The sequence below is a fragment of the Palaemon carinicauda genome, unplaced genomic scaffold (genome assembly GCF_036898095.1).
Source record: "Palaemon carinicauda isolate YSFRI2023 unplaced genomic scaffold, ASM3689809v2 scaffold27, whole genome shotgun sequence".
In the NCBI taxonomy this organism is placed as follows: Eukaryota; Metazoa; Arthropoda; class Malacostraca; order Decapoda; family Palaemonidae; genus Palaemon; species Palaemon carinicauda.
The window spans coordinates 362,211-381,259 of record NW_027170351.1 but is presented as its reverse complement, the minus strand read 5'-3'; the positions used below and the strand labels follow the sequence as shown (position 1 = coordinate 381,259).

At 36.7% G+C, this 19,049-nt stretch overlaps 2 long non-coding RNA genes across 13 annotated transcripts in view; one reads left to right on the top strand and one right to left on the bottom strand.

The window, feature by feature from the left end:
• The window catches only part of LOC137636308 (uncharacterized), a 267,899-nt gene that overhangs the window by 119,629 nt on the left and 129,221 nt on the right, over nt 1–19,049 (top strand). The gene's annotated exons all lie outside the window — the stretch shown is intronic.
• The window catches only part of LOC137636314 (uncharacterized), a 58,057-nt gene continuing 48,439 nt past the window's right edge, over nt 9,432–19,049 (bottom strand). For both annotated transcript variants that reach the window (XR_011043059.1, XR_011043058.1), the window contains 3 exons: nt 17,314–17,531; nt 11,585–11,718; nt 9,432–9,700 (listed from right to left, as the gene is read on the bottom strand). This is a non-coding gene — a long non-coding RNA (uncharacterized lncRNA). The remainder of the gene's footprint in view (nt 9,701–11,584; nt 11,719–17,313; nt 17,532–19,049) is intronic.

Below are 19,049 nucleotides of genomic sequence, written 5' to 3'. Positions count from 1 at the left end.
GCCTTACATCTTTACCACCATATTAGTCATTGCCCTTTCGACACTACTCTTACATGCTTCTATAAAACTTTCACTTTTCTAGCTTTTATTTTTAATGTATTCAGTACCATACAATCTCATTTTCACCCAGAATATACCTTGACAAATTATCATATTTTTTTGGTATGCTGTAATGCTTTTTATTCATTTTACTTTCCACAAAACTGTAATCAATGTATGATCCATGCATCCTCTTCAAAATCCACAGTTCCTTCCCTTACCAAATTTTCTTTCATCTTCCTTCCTTTGACAATCAAAATCCTACCGTACACCTTCCTTAGTATGTGGCAATCAAAATCCTACCATACACCTTCCGTAGTATATCAAGTAACATTTGTCCTCTATAATTCCTACAAGTCACTTTTATCTTTATATTCATTCGTTCTTTCACCAGCTTTGCATCCTGTAGACTAGCTTTTAAAAACCCTAATAGCCACTTAACCTTTTTACCCGCAGGCTCTTTGGAAATTTCCAACCCTTAACCCCCAAGGGTTATTTTTTTCCCAGCACATTTTGCAGTATATTTTTTTAAATTGCTCTAACAGCCTTAATTTTTGTCATAGAGAGGTCAGGTTGGTCTCATTCTCTTGGAAAATGCCTGAATTTTTAAAAAAAAAATTATAAAAAATATGAAAAAAAAAAATTTATAGCATTTTTTTGCAAGGACGTACCGGTACGTCCATGGGGGTAAAGGGATGGGTTTTGTGAAACGTACCAGTACGTCCTTTGGGGGTAAAGGGTGCAGCAGTGCAGCATCTGGTTTTGTAATATCCTCTGTCTTCCTATTTTTGAACCTCTTAATTACTTTTCCTATTTCTTCAGCAGTCATTGACAACATGCAAATTTGGAAGTGTTGTGGCAAGTTATGATGGGCCTGAATTGCAGGTCTCCCCTATAATTCACCGAGTTTGTACTCTGCACATTGGTGCACTGTCCCTAGAGCAGGGAAACAATATTTCTTTGGTATTGGGCTGTATTGAATTCCCTGTTCTAGCCTTGAACAGGAAAGTCATTGGAGACCACAGAGCACCTCCCCAAAAATTAGTTTTTCCTTTGTCAAAACTCTGTTTGTAGTCTTGAATCACTACTAAGTTCTGCTATTCTAGTATGCTTCACATTCAATTAATAGCCAGGTCTTCTCCATCATGAGGCTCAATACTATGCAGTACTCTAGAAGTTTTATTCCAGCTGTTACCAAGTTGTGTAATGATCTTCCTAATCGGGTGGTTGAATCAGTAGAACTTTATAAGTTCAAAGTTGGAGCAAATGCTTTTTTGTTGACCAGGCGGACATGAGTCTTTTTATAGTTTACCTATGACATATTTGTTTTTGATGTTAATAGTTTATATATGACATGTCTGTTTTGACGTTACTTTTTTTAGAATGATTTATTGTTAATTTGTTCTCTTCATTTATTTATTTCCTTTCCTCACTGGGCTATTTTTCCCTGTTGGAACCTTTGGGCTTATAGCATCTTGCTTTTTCAACTAGGGTTGTAGCTTGGATAGTAATAATAATAATGAATTTTGTTCTATCTGACGTTAGTTTTTGTCATTTATTCAGTTACATTTGTTCATGACATATCTCTTCTTTCTAGCATTTTCGGTATACGCTTCAACTATCTGTTTGAACTATGTTTCCTCATTCATTTGCTTAGTATCCATCCAGAAACTTTGCCCTGACATTCATCGAGGTTACTCTTCGGCAGATTTAGAATACTTATACTGTACCCTGAGATACTAGTTTCTCCTTTTTTTTGCTTAACCATGCACACACTACTTCCATTCCTCACACTTGATCATATTCAAGCTTACGATGTTCTTTAACCCTTTTATCCCCAAAGGACCTACTGGTACGTTTCACAAAACTCATCCCGTTACCCCCATGGACGTACTGGTACGTCCTTGCAAAAAACTGCTATTTACATTTTTTTTTCATATTTTTTATAATTTTATGAGAAACTTCAGGCATTTTACAAAAGAATGAGATCAACCTGACCTCTCCATGACAAAAACTAAGGCTGTTAGAGGAATTTAAAAAAAAAAAACATATTGCAAAATGTTTGAAAAAAAAAACGCCGGGGGGTTAAGGGTTGGAAAGTTCCAAATAGCTTGGGGTTAAAAGGGTCAATTTCCACAGCATCATTACATCTCATTTTCCTTTTCAAATTGATAAAATTACACTATCAATATTTATATATCCTCTCCAAATTTTCACTTCTTCAAACTCATTCTGTTGAGTTTCTGTCCATGATGGTGGTGGTGAATATTAATGGTAATTGTACAATTACAAATGACCTGTTGCCTTTAATTGATGGGATGTACTGCAGTATCTTCCACAGAGAGACAAATTACTTACCTTCTACAAGGATATGTAATATAGCACTATACTGGAACGTACTACAGCTCCCTTTACTTTATTGATTCTCAATTTGATAAATATTCACCATTCTCCTAAACATTCACTGCCGGACCAACCATGTTCAGTTTGTACATTTACTTCTTGGAGCCTTATGCTTCCTGGGACAATATCCTTTTCTGACCACAATTTTCATTCCCCTTCCACTCTGTGAAACCCACTCTTGCTGTATGGCATAACTTATTACACTTTTAGAACATTCATTCACACAATGCATTTTCTTTATCTAGTGACCACCTAAATTATTCTTCTATTGACCAAAGCTATTACATCTAAATCACCTTTTAATCTGACTTTTCTCTTTTATATCTCTTATGAATCTTTTATTTCTTATATGTGAGATGCCAGGCATACACAGTTCTATTTTTGCTTTCTCTCACGCACTCATTCCCGTAGTATTCATCCAGAAATATTACTATGACATTCACTGGGTTACATGATAGACTGTTTCCAGCACACCATCCCATTACAATTTTTCATTTACGCGTCTCATTTTATGCTTTACAAATTGATACTTTCGGACACTGAAGTGGACAGTGGAAAAGAAATTCAGTACAAACGCCATACGTTCATTTCTATCCTTGACTGCATACGGTACTACTGTACTACTTTCATAAAGTTTCCAGTCTATGCATGCACGTCTTTTCTTATTTTCTCTCATTCTATCTGCTATAAGTTCATTTTTTGTCTTAATGGCAGCTCTATTCATACTCGCCTATTCACTCAGCCTCTCACAGATTCATAACTGTTCACCCACACGCATAATTGTCCTATAAAAGCAAGCCAATTTCCCTTCTGAAAAACTGCCAAATTTGTACATTCCTAATTATTTTTTTTTCAAAACTACCACTAATTTCTTTTCAAACCACTGTACTGTATACTGTACTATCAGGGACTTTATGTAGTAATGATATCTTAAAGACTTTTCCTAAATTCTCTCTGATTTGCTCATTATATTTTCTTTCTTATCCTTACCCATTTGATCTCTTATTTGTTGGTGAATACTTTGACTTTACTTTTCTTTTTCTTCTTTGTCTACATCTTTTCCCACTTTTATGTCGGGTCGATGTTTCTGGCCAGTGTTCTCCATCTACCTCTGTCCCACACTTCATCACCGGTAAATCTCACAATCGCCACTGGCCATATTGGTTTTGGCTAATTTTTCATGGCTGGATTCTGTCGCCAACCCTCCCCATTTACCCGGGCTTGGGGCCGGCACAAAGTTGATGCAGGCTTGTCCCCCCTCAGTGACTGGGTTTTTTACTTTGCTTTTATGTAATTTTATTAACCCTTTTACCCCCAGGCTCTTTGGAAATTTCCAACCCTTAACCCCCAAGGGGTTATTTTTTCCCCAGCACATTTTGCAGCATATTTTTTTTAAATTGCTCTAACAGCCTTAATTTTTGTCATAGAGAGGTCAAGTTGGTCTCATTCTCTTGGAAAATGCCTGAATTTTCTTAAAAAATTATCAAAAATATGAAAAAAAAAAAAAATTTATAGCATTTTTTTGGAAGGACGTACCGGTACGTCCATGGGGGTAAAGGGATGAGTTTTGTGAAACGTACCAGTACGTCCTTTGGGGGTAAAAGGGTTAATGGCAGCTCTTTTCATATTCACCTGATCACTCGACCTCTCACAGATTCATAACTGTTCACCCACACGCATAATTGTTGTAAAAAAGTAAGCCAATTTCCCTTCCGAAAAACTAAGCCAATTTCCCTTCCGAAAAACTGGCAAATTTGTACATTCCTAATTATTTTTTTTTCAAAACTACCACTAATTTCTCTTCAAACCACTGTACTGTATACTGTACTATCAGGGACTTTATGTAGTAACGATATCTTAAAAACTTTTCCTAAATTCTCTCTGATTTGCTCATATTTGCTTTCTTATCCTTACCCATTTGATCTCTTATTTGTTGGTGAATACTTTGACTTTACTTTTCTTCTTCTTCTTTGTCTACATCTTTTCCCACTTTTATGTGGGGTCGATGTATCTGGCCAGTGTTCTCCACCTACCTCTGTCCCACACTTCATCACTGGTTAATCTCACAATCGCCACTGGCCATATTGGTTTTGGCTAATTTTTCATGGCTGGATGCCTTTCCTGCCGCCAACCCTCCCCATTTACCCGGCCTTGGGGCCGGTGTGACGGTCTGAACCAACCCCCGGTCTCACAATACTCCTTTATAATCTGTGCAGGCGCGAACATTACCGTTTGCCAGTGCATACGAGGTTGTCGTTTTATTTTCCTGTAATTTAGCGTGTGCAGCTCAACATTACTGCTTGCCAGTACATACGAGCTTGATGATTTATTTTCATGCGAGCAAAGCGAGCTAATGGCGGAAAAGAACCATTATACAATGTCAAGGAGAATTCTGAGACCGGGGGATCGTTCAGACCGTGACACCGGCACCAAGTTGATGCTGGCTTGTCCCCCTCAGTGGCTGGGTTTTTGACTTTGCTTTCATGTAATTTTATTAACCCTTTTACCCTCAAAGGACGTACTGGTACGTTTCACAAAACTCATCCCTTTACCCCCATGGACGTACCGGTATGTCCTTGCAAAAAAATGCTATAAAAATTTGTTTTTTCATATTTTTGATAATTTTTTGAGAAATTTCAGGCATTTTTCAAGGGAATGAGACCAACCTGACCTCTCTATGACAAAAATTAAGGCTGTTAGAGCAATTTAAAAAAAATATACTGCAAAATGTGCTGGGGAAAAAATAACCCCTTGGGGGTTAAGGGTTGGAAATTTCCAAAGAGCCTGGGGGTAAAAGGGTTAAAACTTTGCATTTCTTGACATCTGCTTTTCTTTGTACCCTCGTTCAACTCCCTGCGTGCTGGTGTAAGGAGAGTCTCTTCTTTTCTGCATCTCCTTTCCCTCTAATTTCTTCATTTCAGATGTTCTTGCTTCCATTATCTCGGGTATTTTCAGGTAACCTTTCACTGTTCCTTCTCTTTCCCTATCATCCTCAGATATTCACTTTTCTTCCTTAACCTTTCATTCTCAACTACTCTCATCCTCAGTTCTTCCCTCAAAGCATTCATTTCTTCTTCCATACTGCTCGATTTCCTTTACACTTTTAAACAATTGATGCTTAACTTGCTTGCTTGCTCTGTCACAGCAAATATGAAGAGAAATCTGTGGTTCTTGGACGAAAATCAGCCGATGCTTACTTATTTTCTACTTTACCTTTTTACATAATTGCACAATGACATGCATACAGTGTTGCATTCACTTCAAACTTACTAAAAATTTTCTAAAACACATTTCCCTCACTTTTCAAATGTGACAGTACAGTATATAGCTTCTTAACCCTTTCACCCCCAGGCTCTTTGGAAATTTCCAACCCTTAACCCCCAAGGGGTTATTTTTTTCCCAGCACATTTTGCAGTATATTTTTTTTAAATTGCTCTAACAGCCTTAATTTTTGTCATAGAGAGGTCAGGTTGGTCTCATTCTCTTGGAAAATGCCTGAATTTTCTCAAAGAATTGTCAAAAATATGAAAAAAAAAATTTTTATAGCATTTTTTTGCAAGGACGTACCGGTACGTCCATGGGGGTAAAGGGATGGGTTTTGTGAAACGTACCAGTACATCCTTTGGGGGTAAAAGGGTTAATCAACTCAATCCAATACAGTATATAGCTTCTTAATAAACTCAATCCAATGAATTTGAGCGAAATTCTATATTCATCGATCTCACGATACACACGTGCATTTTTAAACCTAGCAACCTTGGCACTCCAATATAAAATTTAATTGCATTGCCAAATGACTCCCACAATACATTGCAACACAATATTTGTTTTTACATGGACTGTATACAAATCTTCATCCTTTAACAAGTTAGATAAAAACAAAGATTGTCTACAAACTTCCCAGACTGTCTATTATATGCAAGAATGGATAATTTTTTTATTAATAGGATTATGTATTCAGCATTGCTAGAACCCAGATGTTAAAATTTATAAGGTGGTGTCAGTAGTTACTGGTAGGTGGCAAGGAAGCCTCACTCCCCTGGTGTAATACTGAATGGCCACTTTTTCAGCCGCCGGAAATTAGACGTACTATACTCCCAGCACTGTCGACTGGCATTTTTAATCTTATTCCTTTAGATAATTGTTGGAAGTTTGTTCTGTGCAAAGGATATTAATGAAGATGAAAGGTTTTTCTGTTTTCCAGACATTTGTAGCTACCTGACAGTTGTCTGTGTATCTTGCTTATATGGTTTCTTGTTCCTGTTTGACAGCATTACTGTTACTGTTTATTTCCTTATGCATGATAGGAGTAGCTACTGCTGCCGAGTTGAAGGGGAGGGTCACTGCCCTTATTGTCAGAATTTTCTTGTATACAGGTGGTTCTAGAATTTAGAGACTTATCTCCTGATAGTGCTGCCTCTTCATAGAGTACCGAGGATCTCTTTCCTCAGTGTGTCTTTGGCATCAGCCAGATGCCAGACAACTTCTTCTCTTCACTCACTTCCAGTCATAATGGAAGTGTTCCACCCTTCTTTTTGGACCAAGGCCTAGAAGACTGATCGATAGGAGTTGCGTAGGTTACGCTACCGTATCTCTCCTCATGGGAGAGACAGTACTGCCAAATGGACTTGCTTCACCAAAGACGAAAAATAAGACGAGACAATGCAGAGGACACTTGAGAGTGCTCCTTTTACTTATGACAAGCATTTCCTTACATGCTCATGTGTACCAACTAACATGCTAATTTATGCATGTGTAATCTTGCATTACTTGTGTTTGTGCTCATGCTCCTGCGCCTGCTTTGTTTTCGCTCACACTCCTTCACCCTTAGTTGTTTGCATGCCCATTAGAGCACTACTAGGCGTGTGCCTCTACCTTGGCTTGCTCAAGCGCCCATGAGTTCTCTCCTGTGTGTTCTCCTACTCCTACAGGAGAGAGCTCTCGCATGTTTACTCGTAGCCTAGTTTATTCTCCTACTGGACAGGTGCCCTTCTACAGCAGGGCCCTCCTGCAGAAGAGTACCCTCACCTCTTCGTTCACCTTCTTGTGAGAGTGCACATTCTGCCTTTCAGAAGAGTGTTATAGCTGGGCTAGTAATGATAAAGGTAATAATAATAGGGGCTCAGCAGGTCAGGTCAGTAAATCAAGCTTGTCCACGGGACAAGAGGCATCTCACCTTGCATAAGTCGTGATGTTACTCCAGAATGAGAGGTAATGTCAAGTGGCCTTAACTTTTTTTATCTTCCCCTTCCTTGGGATGCAGTAATCACTATGTTATATGCTGGACCAGACAATGAATGTAGGTTGAGGTCCACATGATCAAGCATCTTTTCTAAGTAGTAAGTTTGTTTAGAAGCTCCTCTCCCATCTTTCCTAATGAGGGGGTGAATAGATGTGTATGCACCCATGTTCTCGTATGACCCTACATGTAGACAGCATATCCCCCTCACAGATATAGGTTCTTCCCTTGACTGCATACTAGGCCATGGTTGTAATCTAGTGGCTAATTAGGAGTCAGGGCTTCATTGTCACCAGCCAGTAACACCTCGTTATAGATTTTAACAACCACGATCAAGCTTTGCTGAAAGTATACGCTTATTAAAGGACTTGGTTTTGTATATTTAGGGAAAATACAAATCACTTCAGATATTACAATCATTGATAAATCTTTGGTACAGTATAGCATTTCTCTATATGAAATCCTCTCGCTATTTGGTTCACACATCCCAAATTTATTTGGGTCTGCTTTAAGTAGAGTTCATTCCCTGTTTTGATGATACACTGTAATTGGTCCAAATAAAGATGAATTAGTAGTCTCTGAATTACAAGTCTCTAATCTTTTGCATTCATCATGCTACTAATCTTAAGTATTTTGTTTTGGCTTATTCCTAGTAATGCTATTAATCAAATTTTATATTAATTCCTAGTTTGTGAAGCTGGAAATGCCTATTAAAGCTTATCTGTTAAGGATATTGTATTTAGAAGGAAGGATTAATGTTCAGTGGTTTATTGATAAGTGTAGGATGTGTGATAATTTCCTGTGCAACCTCATAACTAAATTCTTTCACCTGTATAAAGCATTCATATTTTCTGTATTTCCTCGCTCATGTTGAACAGGCAGACATAAGTCTTTTTATAGTTTATATATGTAATATCTGGTTTGGTGTTGTTACCATTTTCAAAATATTTTAATTGTTCATTACTTTTCATATTGTTTATTTCTAATTTCTTTCCTTGTTGGGATATTTGTCCCTGTTGTAGCTCTTAGTTTTATAGTTTATATATGTAATATCTGTTTTGGTGTTGTTACCATTTTCAAAATATTTTAATTGTTCATTACTTTTCATATTGTTTATTTACTTAATTTCTTTACTTGCTGGGGGTAATTTTCCCTGTTGGAGCCCTTAGGCTTATAACATTTTTCTTTTCCAACTAGGGTTATAGCTTAGCTAGTAATAATCATCATGTGGCAGTGTGACGTCAGCAACGTAATCCTAAGGAGGTTGACAATCCTTGAAGTTTTACTGCTGCAGTGTGTGAAGCAGAAGGATGATTTCTTTGTGTCTTCCTGTTCCTGGAAAGGCACTAGGGACTCTCCTTTCCCTGGGAACTTATCACCTGTTTGTACTATCAATGGAGTGTGAGATATCTTCCCAGTTGGAGCGTCACCACTGGAGTGAACGACTTTCAAGAACAAGTTCAAGTGCCTTGTTCACTTCTGCTGTTAAATCTTTGTGTTGGTGTACTGGGACTGGGTTGATATGATAAACAGAGAGAAGCATCTCTCCTGTTTTCCCTTCACACACACACATGGATGCTTACCCCTTTCATTCATTTAAAACTGATTTGTGTAGTTTTCCAATTAGTGGAGGGATTCTTGAAAGGAATTATCAGTACTTTATATTGAATAAAAAAAATACCATTTTAGTTTAAAGACTAGAGAATCAATATAAAGAACTCTGGGTTTTTATGGCTAAGAAAAATACAGAAAAATTTAATTTTCTTTATTAACTTACATTTAAAATCTTGATTAACTAGATGTATGTGTCTACTAATATATAACTGGTGTTAATTCCACTGCAGGACACTGGTAAAACCAAGAGGTTCATTAGCAGGAACGGTGGTAAAACCAAGAGGTTCGGCAGCAGGACACTTTGATAAAACCGAGGTTCATCAGCAGGAACGGTGGTAAAACCAAGAGGTTCGGCAGCAGGACACTTTGATAAAACCAAGAGGTTCATCAGCAGGAACAGGGGATCTGGAAGAGACATTGTAAATTGAAGAAAGGCCAAAAAATAATTAACTAAAGCTTCAGTATTCGGTGTTAGTATATACAATCAAATGTAACATCATGACATATCTTTGTAATGGTAATTTACTGGAAGTGATAATGGTAATTTATTTAACACATTTTATAAACCATTGCCTCTGTAATTTAACTAACACTTCCACTTGAAATTTCAATAATCACTTTAACAATACATGAAAATCTTTCATCAAAGTTAAATAACAATTTGTCCTAAAAAGCAGAGGTTATTGTAAAAAGTCATATCTTTGAAGCAGCTGAAGATATTTTTATAATCAGAAGTTTTTATGACTGAACAAATCTATGAAAGCTATGAAAGTTCAAGATATTTTTATAATCATTAGTTTTTATGACAACAAATCTATGAAAGTTTAAGATATTTTTGTAATCAGAAGTAAAAAATGACTGAACATTTTTGTAATCAGAAGTAAAAAAGGACTGAACAAATCTATTAAAGTTTCTTGTGAATAATAAGTTAAATTTAGGAATATTTATTACTAAAATTTTGATATCAAACATGAAAATAATTTTTCTGTAAATAATAATTTAGGAATAATTTCTAGTGAAAAAACTATACATGTTAAAATGACATTATTTTAATATCATACATGAAAATAATTTATCTGCAAATAATAATTTAAGAATAATTTCTAGTTTGTTTTACATGTTAAAATTAAAAATATTTTTTTCTGTAAATAATAATTTAGGAATAATTTCTAGCAAAAGACTATATATGTTAAAATTATTGTTCAAATAAAAGCAAAACACCAAAATGATAGAATCAAAAGGCGAGAATAGAAGCCTTAGTAAATTAGGTTACAAACTTGGATTTCAAGTGCCAAAAATAGCTGGATAAAACAGAATTGTAAACATGAAACAATTAAAATCCTATAAAACTCAAAATAATTTTCATGAAACAATTAAAATCCTATAAAACTCAAAAGACCCAAAATAATTTTCAAAGTAAAACAAACTAGAAATAGTTTTATAAAACTCAAGACCCAAAATAATTTTCAAAGTAAAACAAACTAGAAATAGTTTAATACTGAAAACTATAAGATAGTTCAAGGTTAGGAAAACAAACCTGTTTTGTTTTAAGACCCAAAACAAAGTTATTTCTACAACAAGGTCAGAAAAAAATATAAAATTGGAAACCAATTCAGTGTTTTAAAATCCGAAACCAAGTAAAAACAGCAGAAACATCAGAACAGAAACAGATTTAAAATTAAAACAGCAGAAACAACAGAATCAGGAACCAATTTATACAGGAAACCTATTTCTTGACTATATCGGAAATTATTTTAAAACAGCAGAAACCAACCAGATAAAATCAGACATCAGAATAAAACAACCAATTTGTTTTAGACTATAAAATCAGAAACCAGTTTAAAAGAAACAATTAAAATCAATAAAATCAGAAACCAATTTAAGACTTGCAATTAAAACCAGATAAAATCAAACAATGTGGGTCCAACGTAGTCAACAACTAAAGAGTTTTCCATGGCAAAGAGTCAACAACTAAATAAACTTTTGATATCATCTATTTCAAGTATGACAAAAATAACCTGATGCAGTAAAGACAAAGAACGAGCCATAAAATCCAAGTAAGAGAAAACTGTAAAGGGAGAACAATAATCAGAGTACTACGGATGAGTGTCACTGAGGAAGACAGTCGTAGGCTTTTTGACTACTGACGAATCCACTTTTCGAACCATCAGAGGACAATGGGATGATAGCGAAGAATTAAATTTCTTCGTAGTAGTGTGTAAAAGAAAAGAATAAAAAAAAGATTAAATAAATGGCTGTGAAGTTTATCATGTTAACTACGGTACTCACCAATTTGCTGCTTTTGTAAGGAATCATTGTTGGGGATTTGTGACCCCATAGAAGCAGTTCTTTCTTTTTATCCTCTGTTTATCATCTACGTTGAATAAAGCTCATTTTTTTCAACGCCTCAGCATGGTAAACCTCTGTAGGGGAAAATTTAACAGATTAGCATACATCATTCAAGTCAAAATTCATTTAACATGTACAGAACCAGTTACAAAGCCTATTTTCTAAAGTAAATCAAAATCATAAACAGATTTCTTCCATTATGCAAAGCTAAGAAAAAGTAATCTAAGGTCTCCACAGTCCCTTATATTCTTAAAAAAATAATCATTACTTTAAAGGCATAAAAAAGAAAATTAGAAAAAATAAACGGCATAGTCCCTTATTTTCTTTAAAAAAATAATCGGTACTTTAAAGGTATAAAAAAGTAAATTAGTAAAAATAAATGGTGTACTCTGGTATCTCCAAAAATTTATTTCAAATCACAACTAAATGTCCACCTGTTATCCACTGCAGAGAATATTAGATCCTATTGAAATAAGAGTAAAAAAGAAATTTATATAAAGTTTTTAAAAGTAATATGTATTTTTCCTAGCTATATAAACCTGAGGGATTGGTTGGTTGAAATTCAGGATAAGACCAAACTGGTTGTTCCTTTATCTTCCCTGGAAATGTCAGTCTGCATCATATGGATGAATATACTGTACAAGATTAGTAGGTAGTAAAAGGAAGGATACCTTTCCCCTATGGAGGGTGCAGAATAATACAGTATACTTGCTGTATGATAATTGGGTTGGTGTATATTCCACTATCTTCCCCCTCGCCTAAAGAGGATCTCTTGAATCTAAAAAATGGGGCTCAGAAGTGTAAACTTACAGGCATCAAGTCAGCTTCATCAAGTGATAGTTCGATCACTTCGTCCTCCTAGAGAAGGTAAAGAAAACATGGAGAAGAGCCAGTCATTTTACCTTTCATTCCAGACTTGCAGCCATGCATTACCATAGATAATATGCTTCCAGGCTTCCAGTTCCGTGTGGGAGATGGGCTGGCTATGCAACTACCTGAGCAGCCAAGCACAAAAGTGACGTATTTGTGGGCATACACCTGTTGGCAGAAGACCGTGAAGGTTGTTTAGCATTCGCATACCCCAGCTTTCAACACCTGGCTGACTGGGAGATTCCTCTTTAAAGGCAAGGGGGGGCCTATGCCTACGACTTCATGAGCCCTGGTTTTAGCTGGTACCTCAACACTCAGAAATTGAGGTGTACGCTTTACAGATATTAAGAAGCCATAAGAGATCATGTTCCTTGACAGCTCCTTCTTGGCTCTACCAGTGCTTAAGCAACGCAAAACCCTAACAGAACGGATAATGGAGAATAACCACTGGAGTCACCTCACCTACCTCCTCTATCGCAGGAGACACTGGTACTGGGAACACAGTGGGTGAGCTACCAGCTCCCTTAAAGTCATAGAGGGACTACCTGGTACACCCTAGGAAGTCCAAGCCTCATTGTTAGCCATCTGCACAGCAACATACGTGTTTCTTACCCTTCTACAGGGTACGGCAATCAATGGGGGGAACCCCACACACCACCAGAACCCAAAAATCCTGCCGATGCAGATCGCAGGATACTCCCAGGGGCACATACACAAAAGCAGTCAAGCTCGATGAGGGAAAGAAAGAGGTAAAAGACTTCATCATTAAGTTCTTGGGCGTCGCCAAAACAGACACCGCATAAGATTTGGCTCTCATTTTCCCCTTCAAAACATACGCCTAAAGCCACAGTGTGCGTATCAACAGCCAGTTTTGCCATAAACTGCTTGTAGCATCCACCCTTTTCATTCATCACAAGACACCAACAGCCAGCATTTACTTTCTGTAGAGAAATGAAAAAGATAAAACCCCTTGTTCATGGAGCAACAGTAAGTCCATACTCATTGCGGCCAAACCCAATAGTGAAAGGCTTCCAACTGGCAGACAGGTCGGGCTACTCGGTATGCCCGCATCCTTAGACCTTTCCCTATTTTAAAGGGCTAAAGGCTTGTACTGTATATGCATAGGAACTACTATTATAATGGAAATTAAATATTAGTCGACAGTAAAGAGTAATTGAAGTAAGATTGATACCATCAATTGCTTTACAAAGAACTGAAGAAAAATTTATACCTTTTCTTCTTTGCCCATCTTGGTGGAATTTCCAGGTGAGAACAAACTGTTTAAATTATTGTTATACCTGCTGAGTAATTCAACAATGATGTTTAATAAAATAGGTATTCAGTATATTGTCCCTATATCAAGGAAAACTTTTTAACAATTATTATTATTACTACCTAACCTACAACACAAGTTGGGAAAACAGGATCATATAAGCCAACAGGCTCCAAAAGGGAAAAAAGCCCAGTGAGGAAAGGAAATAATGAAACAGATAGAAGTGTACCTGAGTGTACCCTAACGCAAGAGAAATCTAATCCAAGACAGAGCAAGACCATGGTACAGAGGCTTTAGCACTACCCAGTCTAAAGAACAACGGTTCGATTTTGGAGTGTCGTCCTAGAAAAGCTTCTTACCGTAGCTAAAGTCTCTCTTTTACACTTACTATATGGAAACTAGCACTGAACAATTACAGTGTAGTTAACCCATTGAGTGAAGAATTTTTCAGTTACCTTAGTGTTGTCAGGTGGTAAAGGAAAAAGGGCCTGACTGTTAGTGTACAGTATGTGTAGGCAAAGGAAAATGAGTAATAACCAGATGGGGTTCCAATGTTATTACTGTACTATCTGGCCAGTCAAAGGACTCAATCGCTCTTTAGCAGTACGTAGTACTGTACCTCAATGGGTGGCTGGTGCCTTGGCCAACCAACCTACCTACCCACTATTATACAAATACGACACTCAAAAGACTGGTCAATGTAAACATCTTAACGAAAGATTTTCGAAGAATAAGAGAACTTTAAAAGCCGTTGCATGATGGAATGCTGTCTATTTTGTCTCTCACCATCTGAATGAAGGGAAAGTATAGGACTTCTGGATTACTCGACTGAAACTATCTGTACATATACTTCCTGGTTTCTAGAATGGAGAAAGGTAGCCAGTCAGTTAATAGTTGAACCAGAATGCAAGTCACTAATAAAAGGATGAACAGGAAGATGAAAGAAAGAAACAAGGAGAAGAGGCAAAGTAAGTTAAAAAGTAAGTGCAGCTATGGGTGGAAGACATTACAGAGCCTTAAGTAATGTCTATATGTTAAATCAATCATGCACTCAAAAGGTTCCAGGACACGCTCAGAAAAAAAAATGTAGAGTGGAGAAAGATATAACATTCAACGTCTTACATTAAAAACTAGAGGGGAACTCAATAGAGCGCAGACCTCCCCTGCTGCAGCTTGTTTCTCAAACTTGACCTTTGGCCTTATGTTCTAATTGGCGTGGATTTTCACACACTCAAATATGAACCAAGTTTGAAGTCTCTGTGACAATAATGTACAAACTTATGGCTGACTACGTGAATTGGATATTCTACTTGACCATAACCTTGACCTTCCAAATTTTAATCATTTGCACCTTTTTACATAAGAGTTAATCCCTGCAAGTTTCATTAATCTAAACACAAAATTGTGGCCAGGAAGCTGTACACAAACACACACACAAATAGGGGTGAAAACATAACCTCCTTCCAACTTCGTTGGCAGAGGTAACCATAAGTCGTCATAATCATTAACCTTTAGCTATAAGAAGCAAATATTTGAGGACATGGTAAATGACACCAATGGTTATCCGAAAATACGCACACGTATATGTAATAACTGTTATCATAAAAACCAGGCAATAACAATTAAAACGGTGTGTGAACCGTGGATATCCGTAAGGTTCATAACGAGAAACAATCAGTATGGAGGACTTATTGAAAATCGTTAAGAACGAACGAGAGAGAGAGAGAGAGAGAGAGGAGCCGAGCCCACGAGAGACCTATGAAAGGTCGTGAATAATAAAGCTGAATAATATAAACAAAAAGGGGCAAGGCCCCCTCCAAAATCTCAAAACTCATAGATCTGGTACTTAACTTAGATGGAGGGACAGTGGAGTCCAACATCTTGAGGTAAATCCAGAAAAAAACCCGGGAAATACACACACAAGGTAAAAAACGGCTATCAAATTGCGTGCTAAAAAGGAGTGACGACACTGGCGTGGGATTGTTAGTAGTAGTGGGATGTTGAACGGCACCTCGCTGTTCGGGGATTTTGACAGGAGATATCTAAATGGTGCGAGGCCTCTGGTTGTGATTTATCACGCCCCAGTATTATATATCGACACCTTTTATAGGTGAGCGAGCTGGGTTCAACCTGGCATCCCTATGCAATTTTTTCTCTGGTATTATATAGCAGTTATATACCTTAGAAATGGTGCTAAAGGAGCATTTCACGGGGCGACACGGGTCGCAGCCCAGAAATAGTAAACTTGCATATGTAATTACAGTATTATCTACAACACTCGCTTCAAATACGAATTGAAACCATTTGCCTAGAAGAGCATGAATAAGCATAAAAATTGTTTTAATATCCATGTAATCAATTAGTAAAGGAGATAAAGGCATTCATACCAAGGCAATGGACAAGACCCTTTAATAAAAAATGACCAGTTACCCAAAGAAACTAAAAGCCTTTGAAAAAAGAAATATTTGAAGAGGGAAGAAGATATCTCCTAATAACCAATTCATCTGTAAAATAATGATTTCAACCTATACATACCGATTTCCTAGATCAACCCTTTGCAGATAATGTATGTGTAAAATCATAATTGTGGAACAAGAGATTATAATTTTGTAACTATATAACAAAAATGCCTCGTATTTCTGTCTATAAGTAAAAAATCTCAAAATAAAAATTGTCAAAGGAGTATGATTTTAGAGCAGCTAGAACACTAGCCTTTTCTTCAAATTTATGTGTCCGTAGTTACTGTTGGGTAGCGGAGAAGCCACTCAGACCTTCAAACAGTACTTGTGGTTTGCATGAGGTAGGCACAGGACTGGTTTATATAATTAGAAAAATTATAAATTACTTTTAGAATTAGTAATTTGTTTCTATATGTATATAAATCTTCATCCCTTAATAGACTTATTCTTAGGAGGGAGGAAATGCCTATAACTAAACTGGTTGGTTTAGGATTCGGGGATGTTTAACCCTTTTACCCCCAAAGTACGTACTGGTACGGTTCACAAAAGCCATCCCTTTTCCCTCATGGACGTACCGGTACGTCCTTACAAAAAAATGCTATAAAATTTTTTTGTTTTTTTATATTTTTGAAAATTTTTTCAGAAAACTCAGGCATTTTCCAAGAGAATGAGACCAACCTGACCTCTCTATGACAAAAATTAACGCTGTTAGAGCAATTTAAACAAAAAATATACTGCAAAATGTGCTGGGAAACAAATAACCCCCTTGGGGGTTAAGGGTTGGAAATTTCCAAATAGCCTGGGGGTAAAAGGGTTAACAATCGCTCCATATGAGGAGCAAGTGTTGATTCAAATCAACAACTTATCACTTATCATCAGAAGATAGGGCTAGGTTACATAGACAAGTGGTCACGGAAGAAATAGATCTCCAAAAGGGTATTGCGTCTGTAATCCAAGGCACAGTAAATCAATGGGGTGCATCCAATCTGAGTCTTGTAAAAGGGATATGATTTCAACCTAGACGGATTGAGGCTGTTAAAAGTTCATAACAAGGTGTTGGTACTTACTGGCGGGTGGCAGGAAAGCCCACCTTCCCATCAGCACTTGGATTAGCCACTTTGACCTTCACCCAGGACTTGCGGTGGATGAGACGTCAAGTCAAACTTGATGCATTCCTGTTTTTATTGTTAGGAAAAATGCAAATCACTAGCGGTATAAAATCACAAAATGTCCAACCACTGTCTGACAACATTCAACCAGCAGGGCAAAAGATACATTCGCTAATCTACGGAAGAAAAATATCGATTAGTTTTGAACTGGCAATATATACCTACAATAAATAAAAATTAATCTCTTAGGCTATTAATATTCAGGGTGGATACTCATCATTTGACAAAGTAAGGTGCAGTATTATCATACGAAATCAAGAGGATATTACATTTATAAAAAATTTAATAACCAATTAAGATAAAAAATAAAAGAATCTTTTAATCATTTGTATTTTTCCTAACCTAATATGAGTATGATTTAAGCTTAGCTAGAATGGCCATTAAGCTTTCAATGAGGTAAATAGACCTGGCTGCAGGAAGCCTTGAGGCGCGGTTAAGGTGAATAGTGCAACTTAAAAGATTTGTTCCTATAAATAACACAACCCTTCAACATTATAATAAGAGACTCATCCTTATAATGTGCAAATGCATAATAACAGAGAAAAAATAATCAAATTACAGTAAATACAGTATGTCATTTTTCTAAGTTGTTTGATGATGTTTTTCAGTATCAAGATTTGACTAAGCCTCACCTCGTATTGGTCAATCAAAATTCAGATATGATTGAATCACCTGTTTTATAGCGTTTTCATTTCCATCATTAAAAATACACTTCAGTTTATTTCAAATAAACTCATTTCAGTCATGGCCGACATTTATGAGAGGTTTAAACTATGTTAAAAAATTTGTTCGAAAATCCTCATAGAAAAACCACTTTGCCAGTTTATTTCAAATAAAGAAAATCCTCGTTACAGTCATGGCTGACATTTGAGTACTACAAGCCTTATTTCACATAATAATTCAGAAACATTGACATTTTTACATAACCACGTTGTTCTTCCAAGAGAAGTCAAGTGTCCTAAGTGTGTTAAACCTGAGGGTCTACGTTCAGATTGACACTACCAGCACTGTCACGCAAAAGTCCGTAAACCCGAAACTATAAGACGCGTGGCGCAACATGGGGTTTCCCCAACGGCTGGCCGTTCCGGTGCTGCTACTGATCGTCAAACGGAAACACCAGACTCCGACTGATAGGGTAGGACAATAAGGCATCCTAGATCAGCTTGATAATAATAATACAGTTATGTAATTATAATACATTAGATAATGATTACACGGCTGGCGTGTGCAGCGCATGCATGTACCTCTTGCTTAACCCTTTTACCCCCAAAAGGACGTACTGGTACGTTTCACAAAACTCATCCCTTTACCCCCATGGACGTAGTGGTACTGTACGTCCTTGCAAAAAACTGCTATTTACATTTTTTTTTTTTTGCATATTTCTGATAACTTTATGCAAAACTTCAGGCATTTTCCAAAAGAATGAGACCAACCCGACCTCTCTATGATGAAAATTAAGGCTGTTAGAGCAATTTAAAAATAAATATTGCAAAATGTGCTTGAAAATAAAATAAAAAAAACCGCCTGGGGGTTAAGGGTTGGAAAGTTCCAAATAGCCTGGGGGTAAAAGGGTTAAACAGAGGAGTGATGAGATTCTGTTTATTTGCGAGTGAATCGATCCACGGCAGAGCAAA